This window comes from Pristiophorus japonicus, unplaced genomic scaffold, assembly GCF_044704955.1.
Source record: "Pristiophorus japonicus isolate sPriJap1 unplaced genomic scaffold, sPriJap1.hap1 HAP1_SCAFFOLD_533, whole genome shotgun sequence".
In the NCBI taxonomy this organism is placed as follows: domain Eukaryota; kingdom Metazoa; phylum Chordata; class Chondrichthyes; family Pristiophoridae; genus Pristiophorus; species Pristiophorus japonicus.
In genome coordinates, this window is record NW_027254440.1 from 95,848 (window position 1) to 116,141 (window position 20,294).

Here is a 20,294-nt window from a genome sequence, read left to right on the forward strand (position 1 = left end):
TCACTGGGGTACAGTTCTGCAGACATTGACTCTCACTGGTGTTCGGTTCCCACACACACTGACTCTCACTGGGGTACAGTTCCACACACACTGACTCTCACTGGAGCACAGTTCCACACAGAATGACTCACTGGAGTACAGTTCCACACAAACTGACTCTCACTGGGGTACGGGTCCACACACACTGACTCTCACTGGGTTACAGTCACACACATACTGACTCTCACTGGAGTACAGTTCCACACAGAATGACTCACTGGAGTACAGTTCCACACACACTGACTCTCACTGGGGTACAGTCACACACACACTGACTCTCACTGGGGTACTGGTCCCACAGGCACTGTCTCTCACTGTGGTACAGTTCCAGACAGAGTGACTCTCACTGGAGTACAGTTCCACACACACTGACTCTCACTGGGGTACAGTTCTGCAGACATTGACTCTCACTGCTGTGCGGGTCCCACACACACTGACTCTCACTGGTGTTCGGGTCCCACAGGCACTGACTCTCACTGGGGTACAGTTCCACACACACTGACTCTCACTGGGGTACAGTTCCACACACATTGACTCTCACTGGGGTACAATTGCACACACAATGACTCTCACTGGGGTACAGTTCCACACACACACTGACTCTCACTGGGGTACAGTTCCACACACACACTGACTCCCACTGGGGTACAGTTCCACACACACACTGACTCTCACTGGTGTCCAGTCCCACACAACCTGACTCTCACTGGGGTACAGTTCCACACACACACTGACTCCCACTGGGGTACAGTTTCACACACACACTGACTCTCACTGGTGTCCAGTCCCACACAACCTGACTCTCACTGGGTTACAGTTCTGCAGACATTGACTCTCACTGGTGTACGGGTCCGACACACACTGACTCTCACTGGGGTACGGGTCCCACAGGCACTGACTGTCACTGGGGTACAGGTTCACAGACACTGACTCTCACTGGGGTACAGTTCCACGCACACTGACACTCACTGGGGTACAGTCCCACACACACTGACTCTTAATGGGGTACGGGTCCCACAGGCACTGACTCTCACTGTGGTGCAGTTCCAGACAGAGTGACTCTCACTGGAGTACAATTTCACACAGAATGACACACTGGAGTACAGTTCCACACACACTGACTCTCACTGGGGTACAGTTCCACACACACACTGACTCTCACTGGGGTACAGTTCTGCAGGCATTGACTCTCACTGCTGTGCGGGTCCCACACACACTGACTCTCACTGGTGTTCGGTCCCACAGGCACTGACTCTCACTGGGGTACAGTTCCACACACACTGACTCTCACTGGGGTACAGTTCCACACACACACTGACTCTCACTGGGGTACAGTTCCACACACACACTGACTCCCACTGGGGTACAGTTCCACACACACACTGACTCTCACTGGTGTCCAGTCCCACACAACCTGACTCTCACTGGGGTACAGTTCCACACACACTGACTCTCACTGGGGTACAGTTCCACACACACACTGACTCTCACTGGGTTACAGTTCTGCAGACATTGACTCTCACTGGTGTCCGGGTCCCACACACACTGACTCTCACTGGGGTACGGGTCCCACAGGCACTGACTCTCACTGGGGTACAGGTTCACAGACACTGACTCTCACTGGGGTACAGTTCCACGCACACTGACACTCACTGGGGTACAGTCCCACACACACTGACTCTCACTGGTGTGCAGTTCCACACAGACAGACTCTCACTGGGGTACGGGTCCACATACAGACCGACTCACACTGGAGTACCGATCCAAACACACACAGATTTTCACGAGGGTACAGTTCCACACACACTGACTCTCACTGGGGTACAGTTCCAAACACACTGACTCTCACTGGGGTATGGGTCCCACACACACTGACTCTCACTAGGGTACGGGTCCCACAGACACTGACTCTCACTGGGGTACAGTCCCACACACACTGACTCTCACTCGGGTACAGTCCGACACACACTGACTCTCACTGGGGTACAGTTCCACACACACTGACTCTCACTGGGGTACAGTCCCACACACACTGACAATCACTGTGGTACAGTTCTACACACACTGACTCTCATTGGGGTACGGGTCCCACAGGCACTGACTCTCACTGGGGTACAGTTCCACACACACTGATTCCAACTGGGCTACAGTTCCACAGACACTGACTCTCACTGGGGTACAGTTCCACACACACTTACTCTCACTGGGGTACAGTTGCACACACAATGACTCTCACTGGTGTACAGTTCCACACACACACTGACTCTCACTGGGGTACAGTTCCACACACACACTAACTTTCACTGGGGTACAATCCCACACACACTGACTCTCACTGGAGTACAATCCCACACACACTGACTCCAACTGGGCTACAGTTCCACACACGCTGACTCTCACTGGAGTACAGTTCCACACACACACTGACTTTCACTGGGGTACAATCCCACACACAGACTCTCACTGGGATACAATCCCACATAAACTGACACCCCCATGGTGTATGGGACCCACACAGACTGACTCTCTCTGCGGTACAGTTCCACACACACAGACTCTCATTGGGATAGTCACACACACACTGACTCTCACTGCGGTACAGTCACACACACACTGACTCTCACTGCGGTACAGTCACACACACACTGACTCTCACTGGGGTACAGTCCCACACACACACTGACTCTCACTGGAGTACAGTTCGACACACACCGACTCTCACTGGGGTACAGTCCCACACACAATGACTCTCACTGGGGTACGGGTCCCACAAACACTGACTTTCACTGGGGTACAGTTCCATACACACTGACTCTCACTGGGGTACAGTCCCACACACACACTGACTCTCACTGGGGTCCAGTTCCACAGACACTGACTCTCACTGGGGTACAGTTCCACACACACTGACTCTCACTGGGGTACAGTCCCACACACACTGACTCTCACTGGGATACGGGTCCCACACACACTGACTCTCACTGGGGTAGTTCCACACACACTGACTCTCACTGGGGTGAAGTTCCACACACACTGACTCTCACTGGAGCACAGTTCCACACAGAATGACTCACTGGAGTACAGTTCCACACAAACTGACTCTCACTGGGGTACGGGTCCACACACACTGACTCTCACTGGGGTACAGTCCCACACATACTGACTCTCACTGGAGTGCAGTTCCACACAGAATGACTCACTGGAGTACAGTTCCACACACACTGACTCTCACTGGGGTACGGGTCCCACAGGCACTGACTCTCACTGTGGTGCAGTTCCAGACAGAGTGACTCTCACTGCAGTACAATTCCACACACACTGACTCTCACTGGGGTGCAGTTCCACACACACACTGACTCCCACTGGGGTACAGTTCCACACACACACTGACTCTCACTGGGGTACAGTTCCACACACACTGACTCTCACTGGGGTACGGGTCCCACACACACTGACTCTCACTGGGGTACGGGTGGCCCACACACTGACTCCAACTGGGCTACAGTTCCACAGACACTGACTCTCACTGGGGTACAGTTCCACAGACACTAACTCTCACTGGGGTACAGTTCCACACACACTGACTCTCACTAGGGTACAGTTCCACACACACTTACTCTCACTGGGGTACATTTGCACACACACTGACTCTCAATGGGCTACGGGTCCCACAGGCACTGACTCTCACTGGGTGCGGGTCCCACCTACACTTACTCTCACTGGAGTACAGTTCGACACACACCGACACTCACTGGGGTACAGTTCCACAGACACTGACTCTCACTGGGGTACAGTCCCACACACACTGACTCTCACTGGGGTACAGTTCCACACACACTGACTCTCACTGGGGTACAGTTCGACACACACTGACTCTCACTGGGGTACGGGTCCCACACACACTGACTCTCACTGGGGTACGGGTCCCACACACACTGATTCTCACTGGGGTACGGGTCCCACACACACTGACTCTCACTGGGGTACAGCCCCACACACACTGACTCTAACTGGGGTATATTCCACAGACACTGACTCCCCCTATTGTACGGGTCCCACACACACTGACTCTCACTGGGGTACGGGTCCCACAGGCACTGACTCTCACTGGGGTGCAGTTCCACACACACTGACTCTCACTGGAGTACAGTTCCACACAGAATGACTCACTGGAGTACAGTTCCACACAAACTGACTCTCACTGGGGTACGGGTCCACACACACTGACCCTCACTGGGGTACAGTCCCACACAAACTGACTCTCACTGGAGTACAGTTCCACACAGAATGACTCACTGGAGTACAGTTCCACACACACTGACTCTCACTGGCGTACAGTTCCACACACACTGACTCTCACTGGGGTACAGTTCCACACACACTGACTCTCACTGGGGTACGGGTCCCACACACACTGACTCTCACTGGGGTACGGGTGGCCCACACACTGACTCCAACTGGGCTACAGTTCCACAGACACTGACTCTCACTGGGGTACAGTTCCACAGACACTAACTCTCACTGGGGTACAGTTCCACACACACTGACTCTCACTAGGGTACAGTTCCACACACACTTACTCTCACTGGGGTACATTTGCACACACACTGACTCTCAATGGGCTACGGGTCCCACAGGCACTGACTCTCACTGGGTGCGGGTCCCACCTACACTTACTCTCACTGGAGTACAGTTCGACACACACCGACACTCACTGGGGTACAGTTCCACAGACACTGACTCTCACTGGGGTACAGTCCCACACACACTGACTCTCACTGGGGTACAGTTCCACACACACTGACTCTCACTGGGGTACAGTTCGACACACACCGACTCTCACTGGGGTACAGTTCCACACACAGTGACTCTCACTGGGGTACAGTCCCACACACACTGACTCTCACTGGGGTACGGGTCCCACACACACTGACTCTCACTGGAGTACGGGTCCCACACACACTGATTCTCACTGGGGTACAGTTCTGCAGACATTGACTCTCACTGCTGTGCGGGTCCCACACACACTGACTCTCACTGGTGTACAATTGCACACACAATGACTCTCACTGGGGTACAGTTCCACACACACACTGACTCTCACTGGGGTACAGTTCCACACAGAATGACACACTGGAGTACAGTTCCACACACACTGACTCTCACTGGGGTACAGTTCCACACACACTGACTCTCACTGGGGTACAGTTCTGCAGACATTGACTCTCACTGCTGTGCGGGTCCCACACACACTGACTCTCACTGGTGTTCGGGTCCCACAGGCACTGACTCTCACTGGGGTACAGTTCCACACACACTGACTCTCACTGGGGTACAGTTCCACACACATTGACTCTCACTGATGTACAATTGCACACACAATGACTCTCACTGGGGTACAGTTCCACACACACACTGACTCTCACTGGGGTACAGTTCCACACACACACTGACTCCCACTGGGATACAGTTCCACACACACACTGACTCTCACTGGTGTCCAGTCCCACACAACCTGACTCTCACTGGGGTACAGTTCCACACACACTGACTCTCACTGGGGTACAGTTCCACACACACACTGACTCTCACTGGGTTACAGTTCTGCAGACATTGACTCTCACTGGTGTACGGGTCCCACACACACTGACTCTCACTGGGGTACGGGTCCCACAGGCACTGACTCTCACTGGGGTACAGGTTCACAGACACTGACTCTCACTGGGGTACAGTTCCACGCACACTGACACTCACTGGGGTACGTCCCACACATTTTGACTCTCACTGGTGTACAGTTCCACACAGACAGACTCTCACTGGGGTATGGGTCCCACACACACTGACTCTCACTGGGGTACGGGTCCCACAAACACTGACTCTCACTGGGGTACAGTCCCACACACACTGACTCTCACTGGGGTACAGTCCGACACACACTGACTCTCACTGGGGTACAGTTCCACACACACTGACTCTCACTGGGGTACAGTCCCACACACACTGACAATCACTGTGGTACAGTTCTACACACAATGACTCTCATTGGGGTACGGGTCCCACAGGCACTGACTCTCACTGGGGTACAGTTCCACACACACTGACTCCAACTGGGCTACAGTTCCACAGACACTGACTCTCACTGGGGTACAGTTCCACACACACTGACTCTCACTGGGGTACAGTCCCACACACACTGACTCTCACTGGGGTACGGGTCCCACACACACTGACTCTCACTGGGGTACGGGTCCCACACACACTGACTCTCACTGGGGTACAGTTCCACACACACTGACTCTCACTGGGGTACAGTCCCACACACACAGACTCTCACTGGGGTACAGTCCCACACACACTGACTCTCACTGGGGTACGGGTCCCACACACACTGACTCTCACTGGGTTACGGGTCCCACACACACTGACTCTCACTGGGGTAGTTCCACACACACTGACTCTCACTGGGGTACAGTCCCACACACACTGACTCTCACTGTGGTACGGGTCCCACACACACTGACTCTCACTGGGGTGAAGTTCCACACACACTGACTCTCACTGGAGCACAGTTCCACACAGAATGACTCACTGGAGTACAGTTCCACACAAACTGACTCTCACTGGGGTACGGGTCCACACACACTGACTCTCACTGGGGTACAGTCCCACACATACTGACTCTCACTGGAGTACAGTTCCACACAGAATGACTCACTGGAGTACAGTTCCACACACACTGACTCTCACTGGGGTACAGTCCCACACACACTGACTCTCACTGGGGTACGGGTCCCACAGGCACTGACTCTCACTGTGGTGCAGTTCCAGACAGAGTGACTCTCACTGGAGTACAATTCCACACACAATGACTCTCACTGGGGTACAGTTCAACACACACTGACTCTCACTGGGGTACAGTTCCACACACACACTGACTCCCACTGGGGTACAGTTCCACACACACACTGACTCTCACTGGGGTACGGGTCCCACACACACTGACTCTCACTGGTGTACAGTTCCACACACACTAACTCTCACTGGGGTACAGTTCCACACACACTGACTCTCACTGGGGTACAGTTCCACACACACTGACTCTCACTGGGGTACAGTTCGACACACACCGACTCTCACTGGGGTACAGTTCCACACACAGTGACTCTCACTGGGGTACAGTCCCACACACACTGACTCTCACTGGGGTACGGGTCCCACACACACTGACTCTCACTGGAGTACGGGTCCCACACACACTGATTCTCACTGGGGTACAGTTCTGCAGACATTGACTCTCACTGCTGTGCGGGTCCCACACACACTGACTCTCACTGGTGTACAATTGCACACACAATGACTCTCACTGGGGTACAGTTCCACACACACACTGACTCTCACTGGGGTACAGTTCCACACACACTGACTCTCACTGGGGAACAGTTCTGCAGACATTGACTCTCACTGCTGTGCGGGTCCCACACACACTGACTCTCACTGGTGTTCGGGTCCCACAGACACTGACTCTCACTGGGGTACAGTTCCACGCACACTGACACTCACTGGGGTACAGTCCCACACACACTGACTCTCACTGGTGTGCAGTTCCACACAGACAGACTCTCACTGGGGTACGGGTCCACATACAGACCGACTCACACTGGAGTACCGATCCAAACACACACAGATTTTCACGAGGGTACAGTTCCACACACACTGACTCTCACTGGGGTACAGTTCCAAACACACTGACTCTCACTGGGGTATGGGTCCCACACACACTGACTCTCACTAGGGTACGGGTCCCACAGACACTGACTCTCACTGGGGTACAGTCCCACACACACTGACTCTCACTCGGGTACAGTCCGACACACACTGACTCTCACTGGGGTACAGTTCCACACACACTGACTCTCACTGGGGTACAGTCCCACACACACTGACAATCACTGTGGTACAGTTCTACACACACTGACTCTCATTGGGGTACGGGTCCCACAGGCACTGACTCTCACTGGGGTACAGTTCCACACACACTGATTCCAACTGGGCTACAGTTCCACAGACACTGACTCTCACTGGGGTACAGTTCCACACACACTTACTCTCACTGGGGTACAGTTGCACACACAATGACTCTCACTGGTGTACAGTTCCACACACACACTGACTCTCACTGGGGTACAGTTCCACACACACACTAACTTTCACTGGGGTACAATCCCACACACACTGACTCTCACTGGAGTACAATCCCACACACACTGACTCCAACTGGGCTACAGTTCCACACACGCTGACTCTCACTGGAGTACAGTTCCACACACACACTGACTTTCACTGGGGTACAATCCCACACACAGACTCTCACTGGGATACAATCCCACATAAACTGACACCCCCATGGTGTATGGGACCCACACAGACTGACTCTCTCTGCGGTACAGTTCCACACACACAGACTCTCATTGGGATAGTCACACACACACTGACTCTCACTGCGGTACAGTCACACACACACTGACTCTCACTGCGGTACAGTCACACACACACTGACTCTCACTGGGGTACAGTCCCACACACACACTGACTCTCACTGGAGTACAGTTCGACACACACCGACTCTCACTGGGGTACAGTCCCACACACAATGACTCTCACTGGGGTACGGGTCCCACAAACACTGACTTTCACTGGGGTACAGTTCCATACACACTGACTCTCACTGGGGTACAGTCCCACACACACACTGACTCTCACTGGGGTCCAGTTCCACAGACACTGACTCTCACTGGGGTACAGTTCCACACACACTGACTCTCACTGGGGTACAGTCCCACACACACTGACTCTCACTGGGATACGGGTCCCACACACACTGACTCTCACTGGGGTAGTTCCACACACACTGACTCTCACTGGGGTGAAGTTCCACACACACTGACTCTCACTGGAGCACAGTTCCACACAGAATGACTCACTGGAGTACAGTTCCACACAAACTGACTCTCACTGGGGTACGGGTCCACACACACTGACTCTCACTGGGGTACAGTCCCACACATACTGACTCTCACTGGAGTGCAGTTCCACACACACACTGACTCTCACTGGGGTACAGTTCCACACACACTGACTCTCACTGGGGTACGGGTCCCACACACACTGACTCTCACTGGGGTACGGGTGGCCCACACACTGACTCCAACTGGGCTACAGTTCCACAGACACTGACTCTCACTGGGGTACAGTTCCACAGACACTAACTCTCACTGGGGTACAGTTCCACACACACTGACTCTCACTAGGGTACAGTTCCACACACACTTACTCTCACTGGGGTACATTTGCACACACACTGACTCTCAATGGGCTACGGGTCCCACAGGCACTGACTCTCACTGGGTGCGGGTCCCACCTACACTTACTCTCACTGGAGTACAGTTCGACACACACCGACACTCACTGGGGTACAGTTCCACAGACACTGACTCTCACTGGGGTACAGTCCCACACACACTGACTCTCACTGGGGTACAGTTCCACACACACTGACTCTCACTGGGGTACAGTTCGACACACACCGACTCTCACTGGGGTACAGTTCCACACACAGTGACTCTCACTGGGGTACAGTCCCACACACACTGACTCTCACTGGGGTACGGGTCCCACACACACTGACTCTCACTGGGGTACGGGTCCCACACACACTGATTCTCACTGGGGTACGGGTCCCACACACACTGACTCTCACTGGGGTACAGCCCCACACACACTGACTCTAACTGGGGTATATTCCACAGACACTGACTCCCCCTATTGTACGGGTCCCACACACACTGACTCTCACTGGGGTACGGGTCCCACAGGCACTGACTCTCACTGGGGTGCAGTTCCACACACACTGACTCTCACTGGAGTACAGTTCCACACAGAATGACTCACTGGAGTACAGTTCCACACAAACTGACTCTCACTGGGGTACGGGTCCACACACACTGACCCTCACTGGGGTACAGTCCCACACAAACTGACTCTCACTGGAGTACAGTTCCACACAGAATGACTCACTGGAGTACAGTTCCACACACACTGACTCTCACTGGCGTACAGTTCCACACACACTGACTCTCACTGGGGTACAGTTCCACACACACTGACTCTCACTGGGGTACGGGTCCCACACACACTGACTCTCACTGGGGTACGGGTGGCCCACACACTGACTCCAACTGGGCTACAGTTCCACAGACACTGACTCTCACTGGGGTACAGTTCCACAGACACTAACTCTCACTGGGGTACAGTTCCACACACACTGACTCTCACTAGGGTACAGTTCCACACACACTTACTCTCACTGGGGTACATTTGCACACACACTGACTCTCAATGGGCTACGGGTCCCACAGGCACTGACTCTCACTGGGTGCGGGTCCCACCTACACTTACTCTCACTGGAGTACAGTTCGACACACACCGACACTCACTGGGGTACAGTTCCACAGACACTGACTCTCACTGGGGTACAGTCCCACACACACTGACTCTCACTGGGGTACAGTTCCACACACACTGACTCTCACTGGGGTACAGTTCGACACACACCGACTCTCACTGGGGTACAGTTCCACACACAGTGACTCTCACTGGGGTACAGTCCCACACACACTGACTCTCACTGGGGTACGGGTCCCACACACACTGACTCTCACTGGAGTACGGGTCCCACACACACTGATTCTCACTGGGGTACAGTTCTGCAGACATTGACTCTCACTGCTGTGCGGGTCCCACACACACTGACTCTCACTGGTGTACAATTGCACACACAATGACTCTCACTGGGGTACAGTTCCACACACACACTGACTCTCACTGGGGTACAGTTCCACACAGAATGACACACTGGAGTACAGTTCCACACACACTGACTCTCACTGGGGTACAGTTCCACACACACTGACTCTCACTGGGGTACAGTTCTGCAGACATTGACTCTCACTGGTGTGCGGGTCCCACACACACTGACTCTCACTGGTGTTCGGGTCCCACAGGCACTGACTCTCACTGGGGTACAGTTCCACACACACTGACTCTCACTGGGGTACAGTTCCACACACATTGACTCTCACTGATGTAAAATTGCACACACAATGACTCTCACTGGGGTACAGTTCCACACACACACTGACTCTCACTGGGGTACAGTTCCACACACACACTGACTCCCACTGGGATACAGTTCCACACACACACTGACTCCCACTGGTGTCCAGTCCCACACAACCTGACTCTCACTGGGGTACAGTTCCACACACACTGACTCTCACTGGGGTACAGTTCCACACACATACTGACTCTCACTGGGTTACAGTTCTGCAGACATTGACTCTCACTGGTGTACGGGTCCCACACACACTGACTCTCACTGGGGTACGGGTCCCACAGGCACTGACTCTCACTGGGGTACAGGTTCACAGACACTGACTCTCACTGGGGTACAGTTCCACGCACACTGACACTCACTGGGGTACGTCCCACACATTTTGACTCTCACTGGTGTACAGTTCCACACAGACAGACTCTCACTGGGGTATGGGTCCCACACACACTGACTCTCACTGGGGTACGGGTCCCACAAACACTGACTCTCACTGGGGTACAGTCCCACACACACTGACTCTCACTGGGGTACAGTCCGACACACACTGACTCTCACTGGGGTACAGTTCCACACACACTGACTCTCACTGGGGTACAGTCCCACACACACTGACAATCACTGTGGTACAGTTCTACACACAATGACTCTCATTGGGGTACGGGTCCCACAGGCACTGACTCTCACTGGGGTACAGTTCCACACACACTGACTCCAACTGGGCTACAGTTCCACAGACACTGACTCTCACTGGGGTACAGTTCCACACACACTGACTCTCACTGGGGTACAGTCCCACACACACTGACTCTCACTGGGGTACGGGTCCCACACACACTGACTCTCACTGGGGTACGGGTCCCACACACACTGACTCTCACTGGGGTACAGTTCCACACACACTGACTCTCACTGGGGTACAGTCCCACACACACAGACTCTCACTGGGGTACAGTCCCACACACACTGACTCTCACTGGGGTACGGGTCCCACACACACTGACTCTCACTGGGTTACGGGTCCCACACACACTGACTCTCACTGGGGTAGTTCCACACACACTGACTCTCACTGGGGTACAGTCCCACACACACTGACTCTCACTGTGGTACGGGTCCCACACACACTGACTCTCACTGGGGTGAAGTTCCACACACACTGACTCTCACTGGAGCACAGTTCCACACAGAATGACTCACTGGAGTACAGTTCCACACAAACTGACTCTCACTGGGGTACGGGTCCACACACACTGACTCTCACTGGGGTACAGTCCCACACATACTGACTCTCACTGGAGTACAGTTCCACACAGAATGACTCACTGGAGTACAGTTCCACACACACTGACTCTCACTGGGGTACAGTCCCACACACACTGACTCTCACTGGGGTACGGGTCCCACAGGCACTGACTCTCACTGTGGTGCAGTTCCAGACAGAGTGACTCTCACTGGAGTACAATTCCACACACAATGACTCTCACTGGGGTACAGTTCAACACACACTGACTCTCACTGGGGTACAGTTCCACACACACACTGACTCCCACTGGGGTACAGTTCCACACACACACTGACTCTCACTGGGGTACGGGTCCCACACACACTGACTCTCACTGGTGTACAGTTCCACACACACTAACTCTCACTGGGGTACAGTTCCACACACACTGACTCTCACTGGGGTACAGTTCCACACACACTGACTCTCACTGGGGTACAGTTCGACACACACCGACTCTCACTGGGGTACAGTTCCACACACAGTGACTCTCACTGGGGTACAGTCCCACACACACTGACTCTCACTGGGGTACGGGTCCCACACACACTGACTCTCACTGGAGTACGGGTCCCACACACACTGATTCTCACTGGGGTACAGTTCTGCAGACATTGACTCTCACTGCTGTGCGGGTCCCACACACACTGACTCTCACTGGTGTACAATTGCACACACAATGACTCTCACTGGGGTACAGTTCCACACACACACTGACTCTCACTGGGGTACAGTTCCACATACACTGACTCTCACTGGGGTACAGTTCTGCAGACATTGACTCTCACTGCTGTGCGGGTCCCACACACACTGACTCTCACTGGTGTTCGGGTCCCACAGGCACTGACTCTCACTGGGGTACAGTTCCACACACACTGACTCTCACTGGGGTACAGTTCCACACACATTGACTCTCACTGATGTACAATTGCACACACAATGACTCTCACTGGGGTACAGTCCCACACACACTGACTCTCACTGTGGTACGGGTCCCACACACACTGACTCTCACTGGGGTGAAGTTCCACACACACTGACTCTCACTGGAGCACAGTTCCACACAGAATGACTCACTGGAGTACAGTTCCACACAAACTGACTCTCACTGGGGTACGGGTCCACACACACTGACTCTCACTGGGGTACAGTCCCACACATACTGACTCTCACTGGAGTACAGTTCCACACAGAATGACTCACTGGAGTACAGTTCCACACACACTGACTCTCACTGGGGTACAGTCCCACACACACTGACTCTCACTGGGGTACGGGTCCCACAGGCACTGACTCTCACTGTGGTGCAGTTCCAGACAGAGTGACTCTCACTGGAGTACAATTCCACACACAATGACTCTCACTGGGGTACAGTTCAACACACACTGACTCTCACTGGGGTACAGTTCCACACACACACTGACTCCCACTGGGGTACAGTTCCACACACACACTGACTCTCACTGGGGTACGGGTCCCACACACACTGACTCTCACTGGTGTACAGTTCCACACACACTAACTCTCACTGGGGTACAGTTCCACACACACTGACTCTCACTGGGGTACAGTTCCACACACACTGACTCTCACTGGGGTACAGTTCGACACACACCGACTCTCACTGGGGTACAGTTCCACACACAGTGACTCTCACTGGGGTACAGTCCCACACACACTGACTCTCACTGGGGTACGGGTCCCACACACACTGACTCTCACTGGAGTACGGGTCCCACACACACTGATTCTCACTGGGGTACAGTTCTGCAGACATTGACTCTCACTGCTGTGCGGGTCCCACACACACTGACTCTCACTGGTGTACAATTGCACACACAATGACTCTCACTGGGGTACAGTTCCACACACACACTGACTCTCACTGGGGTACAGTTCCACACACACTGACTCTCACTGGGGTACAGTTCTGCAGACATTGACTCTCACTGCTGTGCGGGTCCCACACACACTGACTCTCACTGGTGTTCGGGTCCCACAGGCACTGACTCTCACTGGGGTACAGTTCCACACACACTGACTCTCACTGGGGTACAGTTCCACACACATTGACTCTCACTGATGTACAATTGCACACACAATGACTCTCACTGGGGTACAGTTCCACACACACACTGACTCTCACTGGGGTACAGTTCCACACACACACTGACTCCCACTGGGATACAGTTCCACACACACACTGACTCTCACTGGTGTCCAGTCCCACACAACCTGACTCTCACTGGGGTACAGTTCCACACACACTGACTCTCACTGGGGTACAGTTCCACACACACACTGACTCTCACTGGGTTACAGTTCTGCAGACATTGACTCTCACTGGTGTACGGGTCCCACACACACTGACTCTCACTGGGGTACGGGTCCCACAGGCACTGACTCTCACTGGGGTACAGGTTCACAGACACTGACTCTCACTGGGGTACAGTTCCACGCACACTGACACTCACTGGGGTACGTCCCACACATTTTGACTCTCACTGGTGTACAGTTCCACACAGACAGACTCTCACTGGGGTATGGGTCCCACACACACTGACTCTCACTGGGGTACGGGTCCCACAAACACTGACTCTCACTGGGGTACAGTCCCACACACACTGACTCTCACTGGGGTACAGTCCGACACACACTGACTCTCACTGGGGTACAGTTCCACACACACTGACTCTCACTGGGGTACAGTCCCACACACACTGACAATCACTGTGGTACAGTTCTACACACAATGACTCTCATTGGGGTACGGGTCCCACAGGCACTGACTCTCACTGGGGTACAGTTCCACACACACTGACTCCAACTGGGCTACAGTTCCACAGACACTGACTCTCACTGGGGTACAGTTCCACACACACTGACTCTCACTGGGGTACAGTCCCACACACACTGACTCTCACTGGGGTACGGGTCCCACACACACTGACTCTCACTGGGGTACGGGTCCCACACACACTGACTCTCACTGGGGTACAGTTCCACACACACTGACTCTCACTGGGGTACAGTCCCACACACACAGACTCTCACTGGGGTACAGTCCCACACACACTGACTCTCACTGGGGTACGGGTCCCACACACACTGACTCTCACTGGGTTACGGGTCCCACACACACTGACTCTCACTGGGGTAGTTCCACACACACTGACTCTCACTGGGGTACAGTCCCACACACACTGACTCTCACTGTGGTACGGGTCCCACACACACTGACTCTCACTGGGGTGAAGTTCCACACACACTGACTCTCACTGGAGCACAGTTCCACACAGAATGACTCACTGGAGTACAGTTCCACACAAACTGACTCTCACTGGGGTACGGGTCCACACACACTGACTCTCACTGGGGTACAGTCCCACACATACTGACTCTCACTGGAGTGCAGTTCCACACAGAATGACTCACTGGAGTACAGTTCCACACACACTGACTCTCACTGGGGTACAGTCCCACACACACTGACTCTCACTGGGGTACGGGTCCCACAGGCACTGACTCTCACTGTGGTGCAGTTCCAGACAGAGTGACTCTCACTGCAGTACAATTCCACACACACTGATTCTCACTGGGGTGCAGTTCCACACACACACTGACTCCCACTGGGGTACAGTTCCACACACACACTGACTCTCACTGGGGTACAGTTCCACACACACTGACTCTCACTGGGGTACGGGTCCCACACACACTGACTCTCACTGGGGTACGGGTGGCCCACACACTGACTCCAACTGGGCTACAGTTCCACAGACACTGACTCTCACTGGGGTACAGTTCCACAGACACTAACTCTCACTGGGGTACAGTTCCACACACACTGACTCTCACTAGGGTACAGTTCCACACACACTTACTCTCACTGGGGTACATTTGCACACACACTGACTCTCAATGGGCTACGGGTCCCACAGGCACTGACTCTCACTGGGGTACAATCCCACACACACTGACTCGAACTGGGCTACAGTTCCACAGACACTGACTCTCACTGGGGTACAGTTCCACACACGCTGACTCTCACTGGGCTCCAGTTCCACACAAACACTGACTTTCACTGGGGTACAATCCCACACATACTGACTCTCACTGGGGTACAATCCCACACAAACTGACTATCACTGGGGTATGGGACCCACACAGACTGACTCTCTCTGCGGTACAGTTCCACACACACAGACTCTCATTGGGATAGTCACACACACACTGACTCTCACTGGGGTACAGTCACACACACACTGACTCTCACTGCGGTACAGTCACACACACACTGACTCTCACTGGGGTACAGTCCCACACACACACTGACTGTCACTGGGTGCGGGTCCCACCTGCACTTACTCTCACTGGAGTACAGTTCGACACACACCGACACTCACTGGGGTACAGTTCCAGACACTGACTCTCACTGGGGTACAGTCCCACACACACTGACTCTCACTGGGGTACAGTTCCACACGCACTGACTCTCACTGGGGTACAGTTCGACACACACCGACTCTCACTGGGGTACACTTCCACACACAGTGACTCTCACTGGGGTACAGTCCCACACACACTGACTCTCACTGGGGTACGGGTCCCACACACACTGACTCTCACTGGAGTACGGGTCCCACACACACTGATTCTCACTGGGGTACGGGTCCCACACACACTGACTCTCACTGGGGTACAGCCCCACACACACTGACTCTAACTGGGGTATATTCCACAGACACTGACTCCCCCTATTGTACGGGTCCCACACACACTGACTCTCACTGGGGTACGGGTCCCACAGGCACTGACTCTCACTGGGGTGCAGTTCCACACACACTGACTCTCACTGGAGTACAGTTCCACACAGAATGACTCACTGAAGTACAGTTCCACACACACTGACTCTCACTGGCGTACAGTTCCACACAAACTGACTCTCACTGGGGTGCTGTTCCACACACACTGACTCTCACTGGGGTACAGTTCTGCAGACATTGACTCTCACTGCTGTGCGGGTCCCACACACACTGACTCTCACTGGTGTTCGGGTCCCATAGGCACTGACTCTCACTGGGGTACAGTTCCACACACACTGACTCTCACTGGGGTACAGTTCTGCAGACATTGACTCTCACTGGTGTTCGGTTCCCACACACACTGACTCTCACTGGGGTACAGTCCCACACAACCTGACTCTCACTGGAGCACAGTTCCACACAGAATGACTCACTGGAGTACAGTTCCACACAAACTGACTCTCACTGGGGTACGGGTCCACACACACTGACTCTCACTGGGTTACAGTCACACACATACTGACTCTCACTGGAGTACAGTTCCACACAGAATGACTCACTGGAGTACAGTTCCACACACACTGACTCTCACTGGGGTACAGTCACACACACACTGACTCTCACTGAGGTACTGGTCCCACAGGCACTGACTCTCACTGTGGTGCAGTTCCAGACAGAGTGACTCTCACTGGAGTACAATTCCACACAGAATGACACACTGGAGTACAGTTCCACACACACTGACTCTCACTGGGGTACAGTTCCACACACACTGACTCTCACTGGGGTACAGTTCTGCAGACATTGACTCTCACTGCTGTGCGGGTCCCACACACACTGACTCTCACTGCTGTGCGGGTCCCACACACACTGACTCTCACTGGTGTTCGGGTCCCACAGGCACTGACTCTCACTGGGGTACAGTTCCACACACACTGACTCTCACTGGGGTACAGTTCCACACACATTGACTCTCACTGGGGTACAATTGCACACACAATGACTCTCACTGGGGTACAGTTCCACACACACACTGACTCTCACTGGGGTACAGTTCCACACACACACTGACTCCCACTGGGGTACAGTTCCACACACACACTGACTCTCACTGGTGTCCAGTCCCACACAACCTGACTCTCACTGGGGTACAGTTCCACACACACTGACTCTCACTGGGGTACAGTTCCACACACACACTGACTCTCACTGGGTTACAGTTCTGCAGACATTGACTCTCACTGGTGTACGGGTCCCACACACACTGACTCTCACTGGGGTACGGGTCCCACAGGCACTGACTCTCACTGGGGTACAGTCCCACACACACTGACTCTCACTGGGGTACAGTTCTACACACAATGACCCTCATTGGGGTACGGGTCCCACAGGCACTGACTCTCACTGGGGTACAGTTCCACACACACTGACTCCAACTGGGCTACAGTTCCACAGACACTGACTCTCACTGGGGTACAGTTCCACACACACTGACTCTCACTGGGGTACAGTCCCACACACACTGACTCTCACTGGGGTACAGTCCCACACACACTGACTCTCACTGGGGTACGGGTCCCACACACACTGACTCTCACTGGGTTACGGGTCCCACACACACTGACTCTCACTGGGGTAGTTCCACACACACTGACTCTCACTGGGGTACAGTCCCACACACACTGACTCTCACTGTGGTACGGGTCCCACACACACTGACTCTCACTGGGGTAGTTCCACACACACTGACTCTCACTGGGGTGCAGTTCCACACACACTGACTCTCACTGGAGCACAGTTCCACACAGAATGACTCACTGGAGTACAGTTCCACACAAACTGACTCTCACTGGGGTACGGGTCCACACACACTGACTCTCACTGGGGTACAGTCCCACACAAACTGACTCTCACTGGAGTACAGTTCCACACAGAATGACTCACTGGAGTACAGTTCCACACACACTGACTCTCACTGGGGTACAGTCCCACACACACTGACTCTCACTGGGGTACGGGTCCCACAGGCACTGACTCTCACTGTGGTGCAGTTCCAGACAGAGTGACTCTCACTGGAGTACAATTCCACACAGAATTACACACTGGAGTACAGTTCCACACATACTGACTCTCACTGGGGTACAGTTCCACACACACTGACTCTCACTGGGGTACAGTTCTGCAGACATTGACTCTCACTGCTGTGCGGGTCCCAGAGGCACTGACTCTCACTGGGGTACAGTTCCACACACACTGACTCTCACTGGGGTACAGTTCCACACACATTGACTCTCACTGGGGTACAATTGCACACACAATGACTCTCACTGGGGTACAGTTCCACACACACACTGACTCTCACTGGGGTACAGTTCCACACACACACTGACTCCCACTGGGGTCCAGTTCCACACACACACTGACTCTCACTGGGGTACAGTTCCACACACACACTGACTCTCACTGGGGTACAGTTCCACACACACTTACTCTCACTGGGGTACAATTGCACACACAATGACTCTCACTGGGGTACAATCCCACACAAACTGACTCTCAATGGGGTACAATCCCACACAAACTGACTCTCACTGGGGTACAATCGCACACAAACTGACCCTCACTGGGGTACAGTGCCACACACACTGACTCTCACTGGGGTACAGTCCCACACACACTGACTCTCACTGGGGTACAATCCCACACACACTGACTCTCACTGGGTATAATCCCACACAAACTGACTCTCACTGGGGTATGGGACCCACACACACTGACTCTCACTGTGGTACAATCCCACACAAACTGACTCTCACTGGGGTACGGGACCCACACACACTGACTCTCACTGGGGTACAATCCCACACACACTGACTCTCACTGGGGTACAATCCCACACAAACTGACTCTCACTGGGGTACAATCCCACACACACTGACTCTCACTGGGGTGTGGGACCCACACACACTGACTCTCACTGGGGTACAATCCCACACAC